The sequence below is a fragment of the Rhinolophus hipposideros genome, assembly GCF_964194185.1.
Source record: "Rhinolophus hipposideros genome assembly, chromosome: 3".
Taxonomy (NCBI): domain Eukaryota; kingdom Metazoa; phylum Chordata; class Mammalia; order Chiroptera; family Rhinolophidae; genus Rhinolophus; species Rhinolophus hipposideros.
Window position 1 is genome coordinate 5,278,007 of NC_138049.1, and position 14,245 is coordinate 5,292,251.

The following is a 14,245-nucleotide window of genomic DNA, read 5'->3' on the forward strand; positions in this document are numbered from 1 at the left end:
GCTAAGATTAGCCTCTGAATGATGGAAAAGTTCTGAGTTCTAAAACAAAGAACTAAAGTCTGATATTTATCGTAATTGTTCTAAAGATTTTCCTTCATGTGATACATTTAAGGTTTTAACGTTTTTTTGACATTATGGGTGGTTTTGAAGTATTTGCATCCAATTTCCGTAAGCAGGAACCACTCTAGCCTTTGTATGGTGCATTTCTTCTGCCTCCAGATAGTGCCAGAAGCATGCTTATCCAGGAGGACAAACACATCTCCCTTTTCCTTGTGGTTCACAGGGGGGTGGAGACATGGTCATCCATCAGATTCATGTCTGTTATTCTCTAAAACCATTTAGTTTTATTTTTAATGAATTGTAGAGACAAGTGAATATGAAATTACTTTCTGAAGCAATGTGAATTTTCCTAATCTTTAGCACTGTTTGTTATAATCATATATTACAAAGCGGTAAATCTAGAATATTTACTGATCACATTTGATACTCAGCTACAAGTCTGGACATAACTCTGAAGTTGTTTAATGTTGGCTTTTATGACTCTACTTATAAATTGTTATTTCGTCCTTTTTCTTAAATTCTTTATTATTTGCTTTAAACAGTGAGTAAGTAATAGCTAATAGACAAACATTTTGCAATTAATTATGCACAAATTACTTGATGACATTTGAGTCTTTTTATTACATTCCTGAAGGTGAATTTTGAACCCTAAATACTTGGCTTTAGTAGAATTTTTTATAATGGAAAATAAAATATTTCTCAACTCTTTTTATTTTTGGAATCTGATATACTTTTCCTGTTTTCCCTCCTTCCCATTTGACCTAATTTTATAAATAATGTTTTTTTAGCCATTTTTCTGCCTCCATGAGGGTAAGCTTATTGTTTGGTTAGTTGATCAATTGATTGATTGCTTGCTTGCTTGATTGATTGATTGGCTGACTGATGGTACTTCTGAAAATCAGGCTTGGAATTAAAAATATATATATTGCCCATGGCTAGTAGCTTTCCTTATTCACTCCCTTCACGACCCAGGTTATATCCCAAATCACCCTTCCCCAAGAGTATAACAATATCTCAAATACTTAACATATCTTCTCCCCTCTATTATGTAGTGAAGTGGTAGTCAGAGTTCCCATTTATAGGGGTTTTGCTGTGGGGCAACTGAAGTGAAGAATTCCAGTTTTATGTGGAATTCCTGTAAGAAAACCCGCACGTTTAGGTTCTAGAAGATAGGGAAGTGGTCCTGATTTTCACATTCATATATTAATGAATATATGAATATATGTTTTCTCTTGTTTGCATCATAGAATCTAGGATGAGTGGCTTCAACTTTAGGACATCTGTGTAAGTTCATATTTGAACATTAGGTATAGGGATGGCTGCCTGAATGGGACTTTGTATCAGGTATCAGGTATCATTCAAGCTAGAGATAAGTATGCTGGGTCTGGGAGTTGATTTTTACTCTACTTAAAAACTAAGTTTGCCTGTTAATGTGTCATGGGTACTGGCAGAAGATATAAGACTCATGGGTCAGAGCAAAGGACTTATTACTCATGGTACAGCTAATTACATAAGTATTAACATATTTACACCATTTACACCATTTCTTTGCCCGCAGTTCCAAGGGGTGATAGGACATGGCCCAGGTGGATTCTATGTAAGCAGTGGGTTTGCATTGCAGATGAGGTCCATTTATTGAACTTGAAGAATCCACCACTTTTAGAGCAAGCAGTAAGCAAATCTTCTCTTTTCCTGAGGTTAAACATGATCTCATTTCTTAAGGTTATCAGACGTGTAAACCACCCTGAGCAATGGCCCAGGTAAAAGGGAAGTCAAAGCCATGCATTTTTGATCCACTCAGCAAGATATGCAGGAGAGTGTACAAGGCACAAAGAAAACTCTCTCTCCCAATAACCAACAATTTGTCCTATACAGTCTTGACTGGTGATGAATTTTCACATAAGTATGTCACCCCGTGGTCACTCTGATTAATTGGGCCAACAGACACTGGGACCAAATCTATTCGGCTTGTGTCATACAACATTTGATTTGAGCTGTGATCAATAGCATCCCAAACAGCAGGATGAGGCCAACTTGCAATATCGACTCCATCCGTCTGCCCGATCACACACCCGCAGGGTGTCTGACTCAGCCTACAGTGAATAAATCCCAGGCAGAGACCAGTAGGTCTTCATTAAGTTTGTTATTTGTTACGACTCGTACAAGGAAGTTCGTAATGACTTGTTGATCTTTGGTGTCGTGCCAATAATAAGAGGGGGCAACAGATGCTGCAGAAAACAACTCTCGTGCCCAGTGGAGAGCCAGTTCACGGTCACTCTCCCCCATAGAGAGCTCAGGTCATGCTAGGTTTGGCATTTGCTGCTACACTTGAGTTGGGTCACCATTACACTGGTTGGATTAAGCCACTTCCCCCGTATTTTGAATAGCTGCAGTTTCAGTTGTCATATATGGCGCGACCTAAGGCTGCGTTGGAGTTAGGACAAGCCTATGAATTTGTGTCAGTCAGACTGGAAACAGGGTTGTGCCAGCCTGGGAGTTTGCACAGGTGTGAGGGAGAGGTCGATGTTTGGAGCTGCTGTTGATAGGGTCAGGTACAGCAGAACAGTTCAGGAAAAGCCATGTCTACGTGACTTTTTCTGGTTTTATAGCCCATGGATGGGGATGAGAAGCTCAGAGGGGGGTCAGTGAGTCAGATTCCAGTCACTACTGCTGCCCAACTCACACGGATCACGTGACTGTTCGCTAGGCTGAAGCACTGAATTTCGGGGACTAGGAGAGCGTTTGTCACACTCCCTTATGCCTCCTGGGATTTGAAGTCACCCTTCTAGGTGCCCGGTTTATTGCTCTCTCTGCACAGCCATGAACTTAGTTTGTCTTCCCAATAGCTCTAACTTTATGTTTTCCCCAATCATCCCCTACTTACATTCAAATTTTTTTTGTCTGTAAGGATCAGGTGCAAGTGGGATAATGGAATTTTTACAAAATCTTCAGATTCATTATGTCCATCACTTTGGCCAATGTGGACGACTTGGGGAGCAGTGTACTCAAGTCAATGACCCAAATGGTCATTATCTTGATGAGCTAGAACCCTGTCAGTCCAACCCAAATAGCTAGTGGCTGAATCAAAAATATGTTTGAATCTTTCAGGACTCCATTTGATTGGGCTGCCGCCTGGAGGGTATACCCAGCAACCGGGCCTGGGGTTCCCATCGGGGAAAGACAAATGCTTTGTGCCCAGGAATGACCATTTCAGGGAGAAATCTCAACTTTTCAATAACTGTCTATGTCATTTCTTAAACTTTCTGGGGATGGCTACATGAGACCAAACTGCCTCAATAAGATGTGGATACCAAGAAGCCGTGAGAGAGATAGAGTCAGAAATCTTTTTGATTGGATTTTCTGAGTACATTTACCTCTCAGTAATGCTTGGAACTTGAGGATGGTAAAGGTCATGAAATATCCATTGCTTTTACTGTTGACCCATTGTGGAGTGGTCTTTATGGCAAAAGACACGCCATTGTCAGGCTAAGATAGTATGGAAAGATAAAAACATGACAGTTCAGAGCCACAATAGTGTCATGAAAGTCAGCTGATTGGACAGTAACCTGAAAAAGTGTCAACAGTGGTAATGGCATGAGGGTTGTCCCAGAATGAGAGTCACCTCGGTGGGAGTGGACCAGGCAAACACGGTCTCCTGACTGCAAGACAGACAGGCCAAGTTTGGGCAGGAGTCGCAGTCTGACACGCATGGTAGCCTCTGCCTCAGAAACCCCCTTACTTCGTGCCCCATCCATGGTGCTGGGTACGCTGCCACATCTGGTGTGATGACTGGTCCCAGTGGTGGGGACAGTGATCTGGGCAGCGAATGGGCATCTGCACCAGTGACCCAGACGATGTGCAGCCACAATGTATTTCCACAGTGTGTGGCTGTGCAGAGGGCGTCATTAACGTACCAGCCGACAGTCTTTCAGATGGCAGAGCAGACAGACACCCAGGCCCTTGACAGTAGTCCGCAGGTCTGTGAAAACAGAAAATGCCTGCTGCTTAGAGAATTGCCTAAGACGAGGGTGACAGCTTTGTGTGGGGACCACTGTCTGACTGGTCCTCACTGCACTTGGCCTTCCAGAGCTGTTGTTGGGGTTGGCTGGCTGCGGCTGTTCGGAGGAGCCGTCAGCTTCTGACAGCCAAACCACCAGTGAACTGGGCCCAGTCACTGAAAGAAACCCGGGAGAGCCCTGTGGAACCAGCAGATTGGTTTCAGCGGTGGAGTGGAGCATACAGTTCCCCTCAGAGGAGTAGCTGCCATTGTTTCTTTCTTGTAAAGCGGAGGTCATGCGAAGGCCAGACCAGCTGTACTTGAATATATCATTTCCACTTGACCAGCAGGGCCTGAAGGACCCTGACCCTCCTTAAGAATGGAGTCTGAGTAGACCTGCGGGAGCATGAGGGTGTCAGGTGGTGGTTTTCCATGAGAGCTAGGTGCCCGTTCATCGCTCCTTGTTAAACAAACGGACGTGATCGCTCCATCAAGGTGATGCGATTGTACTGAGAGATGAGCTTTCGTGGACATGAAAACCCCTGTGACACTTGCGGGGACTGTGAAGGGCAGCCGTGTAGCACGTCACCACTTATACAATCAGACGTGGAAGCCACACCGACACAGTGACTGAGCCCGAAGGGCCCCTCCCACAGGGTTGCTGCAGCGACCCTACCCGCCACACCGCGCCCTCCGTGGGGACAGGTAGGATGGGAAGTCGGTTCCTGTATCCAGCAGAGCCCAGCAGTTTGAGTCCCTCTCTTCGCCGTTTGCCAGACTGGTGTGTGGCTTTCTTTACCCTCTGGGGACAGGAAGACCTTGGATCCGCCCAAACCATCTGTCTTAAGGTGACTGAGCTCAGAGTAGAGGGGAAGACAGGTCAGGCCCCCGGGGGACGGGAGACGCCGCTCTGCCTCAGTGAGCAAGGGACATGCGCTGTTGGTTTCAAGCAGCCGCCCACTTGGGGCTCAGGAACAGGAACTCCTAACGTAGATGCTCCTCCCAGGACCATCAGCAGCAACGTCATGGTTACAGTCCCCGCGCTGCAGCGTCTAGGACACCTGGGCTTAGCGTGCACGCGCACCGCCTGTGGGGTAAAAGGCCTCCGTCCCCGATTCTTGGTACCATCCCTCCCTCCACTGCAGGGGCGGGTGTGCGTAAGCACCATCTAGGTACCACTGGTGCAGCTTACTGCAGTCCTGCCTCTTTTCTGTCAGCCCCATCCATTGGCAGGACCCATATCCCCCCTTCTCACTTGGGTGAGAGCATTCACTCACAGGCCTTGGGGAGTTTTTTCATACCATGTTTCCCCGAAAATAAGACCTAGCTGGACCATCAGCTCTAATGCGTCTTTTGGAGCAAAAATTAATATAAGACCTGGTCTTACGTTACTATAAGACCAGGTATACCGTATTTGCCGGCGTATAAGACGACTGCGAGTATAAGACGACCCCCTAACATTTCCACTCAAAATACAGAGTTTGTTATATACTCACCGTATAAGACTACCCCCTCTTCCGCACACCTTCCACACACCAAATAACTTTCAGTTTAAAATTTGCATCATACTTCTTTCTTTTGGCTGGTGCCATGATAGGGATGATAGGGGTTTGACTGGTCGACATTTTCTATGCTGTACTGTACAATGGTGCAGTATTGTGGTTGGCTGTTGGCTGTATACAAAGCCTGATTTGATTGGCCCCTGCTCCCTGTTTGCCCGCCCTGTCACTATAGCAGTCTGGTCCACCCTTGCATCAGCATCTCCCTGGGACCTCACTAGTGCGCAAGTGCGAGCTCTTCAACATTCTAACAGGCACCATGATAGCGCAAAATCGCGAATCTTCAATGCATATGTAAAGAAATATACGGTAACCCGAATTTACCACACTCGCAAAATCGCACACAGCCGACCATACACCCAGTATGGTATCGCGATTCGCGATTTTGCGCTATCATACTGGGTGTATGCTCGGCTGTGTGCGATTTTGCGAGTGTGGTAAAATCGCATAACAGCAAAATCGCATAACAGCTGAGCATACACCCAGCAGCGCTGCTGATGCCTGAACGGTATGTGGAATGAAGTGGGCGGGCATCGGGAGGCCACTATGGCACGGGGCAAGCACTATGGGCAGTCTATCTGAAGTGTACCTGGCGTATAAGACGACCCCCCCACTTGGAGGCATATTTTTCGGGGCCAAAAAATCGTCTTATACGCCGGCAAATACGGTAATATATATATATATATATATATATATATATATATATATATAATGTAATGTAATATATATAATATAATATAATATAATATAATATAATATAATATAGACCCGGTCTTATATTAATTTTTGCTCCAAAAGATGCATTAGAGTTGACTGTCCGGCTAGGTCTTATTTTCGGGGCAACATGGTGTATCCAACCCCAACCTAGGGGTCTTGTTCCTTCTTTCAGAAAGCTGTGTTTCTGTCAGCATCCCCTCCTTTGCCCAAACTGTCAGGTCTGAAATTTGATTTTACCTTCCTTCCAAACCAGTAATTGAGCCAGTTACTATTTCGTGGTGACTGACAGACAGGGGACTCCTGGGTGAGAGAAAAGGACGCTGTTACCCATGGACCAGCAGCAGCATGAGCATGCTGGGTATCAGTTGCCTTGCCCCCAAATCCTGCTGTCCAGATGGAAACTATGTATGCTGACAGTTTGCATGGTAACTGAGGAACTCTGAGCTAGGGGAATTCACTGCCTTTTTTTAACAAGCAGTAATCGAGTCTGCTTTTTGTCTAAGGGGAAAAGGTTGCCTTATCTCTCATGTGCAAAAGCATCCCTGAGAAATGGCCCAGGAGATAAAGCAGTCGGGCCCTTGCAGTCTGAGCTTACCCAGTAAATACGTAGGATGCAGGAGGCCCGAGGAAGGCTGCTTTCCCCACAGAGGCACATCTCTTTCTAGCTCCCGCTTGATGCTGTGTCGGAGCAGGCAGTATTGTTTCCACAGCTGCCCAGAGTGGGATGGCCAGGGTTGAAGCTGAATAGCAGGGACTATTAGATTTTGGGCCTGCGGGTTAGTGAAATAATTGATATTTTCAAAATGGGGTAAAAGTCTTCATGTAGAAGAGAAAGATGACAATTCCATGTTTTATTTACAATTTCATCATTGTTTAGAATCAGTGTCAGAAAAGTCCTGTTTGGTTGTTTTGAAAGGAATCTGCGCTCCTGCCCATTTCCAGTTTATTGAAAATGTGAAATTGTCCTGCTCCATTATTTGCTTTTCTCTAGTACTTAGGGAAATTTTATTTTATGTTAACTTTATAAAAGATAACTAAAATGAAGATTTGATTTCCACTTCTTTTATCTTTCCTTGTAGACTCTTCTCAGTGAATTTTCTGCTCTTAATTGGGGCATAAAATCTGTAAGTTTCTAGTGTAGATATATGTATGTGGTTTCTCATACTCTTCAAATATTCTTACTAAAAACATTCACTTTTCTTGGGACACAGCCGTATTGAGTCACTAGGAATGTAAAAAAAATATACTAACAATTCTTTTTATATCTTCTAAATAGCTTTGAAATACGTTATTTGCTTTTGTGTTTGTCTTTTCTGAGCCCATAAATAAATTCTGAAAATTAAGTCAATCATTTATTTGGGGTATTTTCTTCTTCAGAAAGAGAATGTATTACAAACAATAGTGATAATGCTGTTTCTTTAATATGACAGTGAAATAAAATATTTGTGGTTTTTCTCAAAACCAAATCAGAGATAACCTGGCAAAACAAAACTATTTTAATTAGTCCTTCATATTGAATAATCTTTCTAAAAGTGTATGTCCTTTCTCCTGCCATGGTAAATACAATAGCCTGAACATAATTGTATGTTGCTTTTTTTCAGTAAGTATCTTTTATTCTCTTAGAATCATCAATTATAATTGAACACTATTACAAGTAAAAAAAAAATGTAGGTTAACTTGCGTGCCTAATGATCCCATAACTCAACCTGAATACTTCTAGTTTTTGCTTAATAAATACTATTTATATGTTGTGTATCCTAAAGATGAGGCTGCTAGGTGCCTTTGAATAGTATATGCCGGTAAGGATTATCTTGATTTTATCCCTAGAGCCATTATTTACAGCTTGATGGATAAAACTCTGAGTTTCTGAGTTAGAAGAATCTTTTATATTTATTTATCAGAAATTTAACTCGCAATTTAATGAACTTTTCTATATTCACTTGGCAGCTATTTTTCTTAGAGAGGTAATTTTTAGGTAGAGAAATCTCTTTGAATTCTTGATCCAAGGATAGAATTGTCAGGATTATTTTACTCTTTCTCTGTGATATCAAAATAAAAGAGAAGTTGTTTTCACACGTATAAATTTCATCAAGTATGGTCAGTAGACTAATATAACATATAACTGTTAGTATAGTGTTAAGAATTTAGTCATATACCTATGCATATATTTATGATGGATTCTCTCTACATTTTTTCAAATAGAAGAGAAAATGAAATGGATACAAAGAGTGCCCGATGTTTACTGAGAGCGCCCGTCGTGTGTTATGCTTTCTGTGCAATGCTTGCAGCCTACTGTTTAATCTTCACAACCTCTCGTGACACTATAGTGTCCTTAGTTACCTAGGAGCAGACTGATGCGTGAGGGGCCAGGTAGCTCAGCCAGGTTGTGGGGAGTGACAGGCAGAGTGCGGACGTGAGCCCAGGCTGTGCGGTGGCCAAGCTTCTGCCCTGGGGTTACCGCTGCCCATGCTGTGCACCGTACTATCTTTTGTCCCACAGTTCTCTTTCCAGGTTTCTTACCTCTTAGCGAACAGAACCACCCCCCACCCCCACTCCACCTCCTGAATCAGTGTAGAGGCGAAAATAGCAGATGAAGCTAAAAAGTTTCTTTGACTTATAACAATTTCCTCCAGAATTATCTTGTTGAAAGTAAATAGCCCATCTGGCTTCCTCCTTTCACAGAGCAAAACTCCGAAGTGAGCTTTGTGACTGAAGCTGGCTGGATTCCATGCAGTGAGTCTGTTGGCCCCAAGCGAGATGAGCACAATCTGTTTCTTCTATTTCTAATAAAGGAAAAGAGTGCCTTCATTTGCCTCTTTAATTCATTGCTTAAATGTTATGTCCTTCTCTCTCACAATAGCAGCTTTCCTGCTGTGGGTTTTTTTAAAACATACAGGTAAAATGGAAACTACATAATAATCGCATTTCGGTACAAGGACGCTACAATGAAATAGCATTAAAACTTGCATTTTAAGCTCATCGCATGAGGTTGTTAGCTGTGTGACTCCCATTAGTTAGCTAGAGCTGGAGGGGATGGCTGAGAAAGCTGTTTCTGCTGGCCCATTCTGTACCTGCTCACTGAATAAATAGAAGTGTTTAGTGTTTCGCCCTAGAATCCACGGGAGTCAAAGAGCTAAGCTCTGCACAACCTGCAAGTTCATGGCTAAGTGCCTTAATTTAGGTCTGTTCGCTCACCTGGAAGAAGCTGTAGGGACCGTCCCTCAGGCCCTGGTAATTACCTTCCTACAGGGGCGACTGAGGGCTGCAGAGCAGGACTTGAAAAGGGGGCCTGAGCTTTCCCCGGCCAAGACAATTATTGGATTTTTTTCCATGTGTCAGAACAGACAAGAATCATGTAAACTTTATAAACTGTTAAATATGTGATTTTAATTTCTAATTTTCTTTTGGAACCAGGTTTCAAGAGGTTATCATACAGTTTTTGATGATGGTTTTCCATGGCTGACAGGTGTTCTGCAAATCTCATTATTTTGAGGGAAAAAAGCCAGTTCCTTGCCTCATAGAGGCCTGATGTTGGGATAGCTAGACTTTACACCTGGGAACGTGTCTTCTTCAAGAAGCGCTCCCAGGTCCCCCTTGTAGGGCACTTCTGATGCCCAGAGTATTTGGATAGGACTTATAGTCCTCAGTTTACATCTACCGTGTTTCCCCGAAAATAAGACCTAGCCGGACAATCAGCTCTAATGTGCATTTTGGAGCAAAAATTAATATATATATAAATTAATATATATATTAATATATATATTAATAATAATAATATAATATAATACAATTGATATTATATATTATAATATATAATATAAAAGACCGGGCTTTATGTTAATTCTTGCTCCAAAAGACGCATTAGAGCTGATGATCAGTTTAGGTCTGATTTTCGGCGAAATACAGTATGCAGTTATGAAGGAGTGCGAAGGATGTTGCTTATGTAGCTGTTTCTGAAACCATGTTCCTCTCAGGAAGCAAGGAGGTCTCTCAGAGCACCCCTTGGAGGGCTGGGCAGGGTGGGGGCAGCCTTCTGCCCCCCCCCCCGCTGTGCCCAACATCCAACCCCCCCCCCCCCCCCCCCCCCGCAAGCTACCTGTTAGTGCTTGTCTGACGTGGGGCTGCCACATCTCTGGGTGTCCAGAGCTTCCATTACAGACATTAAGGAAGTTAGGAGGGCCAAGTTCTAGAACCTGTTTCTAAAGTATTTTCTTATTTTAACATGATTCATTCGTGTGTTAAAGGAACATTATCTACCAAGTAATTGTAAAATACATTTTTACCTTTGAAACTCTACAGTAACTGTTTTTATTTTTCAGTGTAAATCTCCACATACTTGGTAAATAGGGTAAAATTATTTGATGTAGTTTAAAATTGACTGATATAGTTCAAACAGTGCCGCTTTTCTTGTAGATCCTTATAATATAAGCAAAACAAGAAGTTCTTTTATTTTACATCCGCATGTCACGACCTTGAAGCACCTGCTGGTGCTACACCCTGCCAGGCCACTCAGACACAACTAATTAAATGGCCTTCGGGAAGTAGCTTTCATGATCCCTAGTTGGCAGAGGAGGAAATCAAACCTTGTTTTTGTTTTGTTTTGTTTTTCTATTTAGAACATATTTGTATCTATTCTCAGGTATTTATAAAATAGTATAACACTGACTACAATTTCTTAGCTGATTATGTTTTAAGAAATCATGTTTAAGCTGCATGTTTGGAACTCAGAATGCGTTTCTCCTAAAAACATCTTCAGGTGTCAATTTAGCAAAACATTCCAATGAGCTTTGACGTATTATTTAAGTAAGACCAATGGGTCTAGAATGGCCCGAGGCATTCACGTGTGTGATTATTTTATTGGAAACATGAGACAGACAAGTTGAAGCTGAGAATTTGGCTGCTGATGATCTGGTTTAATTCCTGATGCTCAATCTTCTGAGGAGCTTGTGGGGAGAAGTGGCAGGGTTTGTACGTGGGGAGGAGTGAGGCCAGAACCTTGTTTCCCTGAAGGAACTTTAAGGTACTTTGTTTCTCCAGGGGCACATTCGGATCACAACCTCCTGTGGCCCACCAGTGCCTGGTGGCATCGGGCCCCTTTGGCCCAGATAGAGGGCACCACCTGCTCGGGCAGTTACTAGTTCTGAGAGCCCGGCTGACATTGTCTTCACACTTCTCTCTCACTGTTTCACTCTTAGGGGTTCCTGCTTCTAAGAAGCCCTTCCGTCCTCCTCTGTGATGCTAGCTAAGGAGTCCCATGTGAAGAGTGACAGGCTGTGTCCCAGGTGTCTCCATATCCAGGCCTTGCCAGCCTCTTAAGTAAGGCACTTGCTTACAGAGCAGGCCCGCCTTCCTCTCAGCACTGTGTGCACGGTCCCCAACCCAGCACCTGGGAGAGCGCTGGCGGTTAAGGGACGGTGGATGGTATTGAGCAATGAAGGGATGACTCCACCTCCTGTTTATTGACAGAGAGAGCAAGGGCAGTCCTGGGAAGAGCATTGGAGGGGGAAACCTGTGTGTGGATCCTGCATTCCACCCTCCTCCTTCACAGACAGGCCCACCCATTACCACCCATGTGACTGAGAAGAGGACCTCTGTCAGCAGGGCCTCCTTCGTCTGCATAGTGGGAGTGATGAACTCTGTGGGGGGCTCAGGGATTCCTAGAAAATTCTTAGCCCCACGTCCAACTGAAGTTGGACAGTTGGTGCATGGGAAAGACATGGAAACCTCGAGCATGACTTGGAGCTGGCTTAAACTGTGCTTTATCTGCGAGCTCTGCTGCCGAGAGAGGGCTTATTTTTCTGTTTTCAAGGTATTGAGAAATATAAATCGGTGTTGGTTTTACTCACAGCATTTAAAACACAGAATTGAACAATATGGTTATGAGTTAATTAACATGAATTAGAGACAGGAGATGAATATAAAATGTGAAAGTTTAATGTGGTAAATATAACATTTTTATAAATATTTTACATGTACTAAAAGTTTTTAATTTAAAAAACACGAAGATTTATTGTATTGTAGTTGTCTTTCATTAGAATCCTCAAATATAAAGGTCTGAAACATAGCTGTCTATATTGCTCTTTCAAATCCAGTAGCTTATAGTTACTTCTTTCATAAATAGTAGGGAGTCTGTTTTACTGAAACTGTATGGAAAGAATATTTTTTAGTAGACAAATAAAATGTAAAATAAGATTTTCTTAGTAACCCAACACCATAGAATACTATTGAAACCCACAGTAAAATCTTAAGTAAATATCTCAAATAATAAGTGAAAGTTGGGTCATTTGATTTTTATTCAAGTTATTAAAAAGATTGGCTTTTAGTGTGTCTTTATGGTTAAATCAATCCTCTTAGATATCAATCAACAATGTACAGCAACGAAGTCTTTCTCTGACACTGATTCATTAGGAAAGCTCATTTAAGGAGTTAAACATCTCTCACTTGTCAACACTGAGATAATTATGCACTATTAATTCTCATGTCATTTCAAAAAGTGCTATTTTAAAACTATTCATTTCATCAATCTTGAGAACTAGGGTAAGTTAGACAGCCTGCTGTAAACCAATTTAAGATGTGATTACATTGCTTTATTTCTGCAATGCACGAATCAGAAAATTGATTTAATGTGAATACAGCTTTTGAAATGTTTCTTACTTCATTTTAAGAGATGAATATCATTAGGCAACCTTGGGATAACAAAGAAGTTGATGTAGAAGAAAGGAGCTTTAATTGATCCTGCCATTTGCAGAATCAAGCTTTGGATGGGGAGGGCTGAAATAGAAAATCAGGAAATGATAGTTTTCCTTTTTCATTTTACCTAAATGAACCTTTTGTCTTGTATCTGCTCACTGCATATTATCAGCTGAGATTTAGAGTTGTTTAAACTTCTATAATGACCATCTATGAAGGAACTGGAATATTAATTTTTTTGAAGTAGAGGAATTCTGTTGACTACTTATAGTTACTATCAAAGAAATAACTACATAAACCAGAGGGTCAGTGTATCATGGCAGATTTTTGGAAACATTGATTTGAACATCTTGCCAAGTGTGTAGTCCGTGCAGAAGATTAGCATGCAGACTTTACATAAATGTTACTGTATACAATTTTGGTTCTGTAAGTGATTTTTATTGATTTCTTGACCTTGTAGAACAACTGTCAAGATAATTTTCAGCTCTTATTTTAAAGACACATCAATTTACAGGGGATATTTACTTTTACGAAGACATAATATAGTTTGACTTTTAAGCACTTTGTGAGTATCAACAGAAGATACATGGCAATAGTTTGTTTATCAATGGAACTGTTCCCTACATACGGTCGTGTGCGTCTGTTAGTTTTACTTTGTGGTATGTGTGTATATAAGAACAAGATTTTATAGTTATCATTTTGCTAACCTCAGAGTTGAGCGATATAGTCATGACTGACCTGTTAAATGTTGATTCTGGTTGTGCGTTGACCTAAAAAGAGATTCTTGCTTGTTGACCCTTGACTTTCCAGGCCCTGTCATTACATTGTTTTAAGCCCCAGGTAAATTGGCACACAGGTGTGCTGGACTTTTGTATTAATACATGTGGACTGTTTTTGTCACATTTGAAATGACAGTTTACCTAAGTTACTGTTGTAGTAGGTTTAATTCTTGTGCTGACTCATTGAGCCATTTTTTAAAGAATCCATCTCTAACTAAAAAGTTACTTTTAAATTACTTAAACCTCTTGATTGTGATTCTAACAAGATTCTGATAAAAATCCATTTCCATTCTTAATTCTTGTCTTGTGCAATTGTTAAGTAAATACTATGATATTTACCAAAATCCCTATTATAGTATCTCATGTAAGCATTGCTTTTTAGGCCAAACCAGTTGCTGTTTTTCTTCTTCATTTTGGTTTTCTCACCAAGTGATAGTAAAGAA

At 41.7% G+C, this 14,245-nt stretch overlaps 1 protein-coding gene across 1 annotated transcript in view; it reads left to right on the top strand.

Annotated features, from left to right (window-relative positions):
• The window catches only part of PRKN (parkin RBR E3 ubiquitin protein ligase), a 1,140,411-nt gene that overhangs the window by 13,368 nt on the left and 1,112,798 nt on the right, over nucleotides 1-14,245 (top strand). The gene's annotated exons all lie outside the window — the stretch shown is intronic.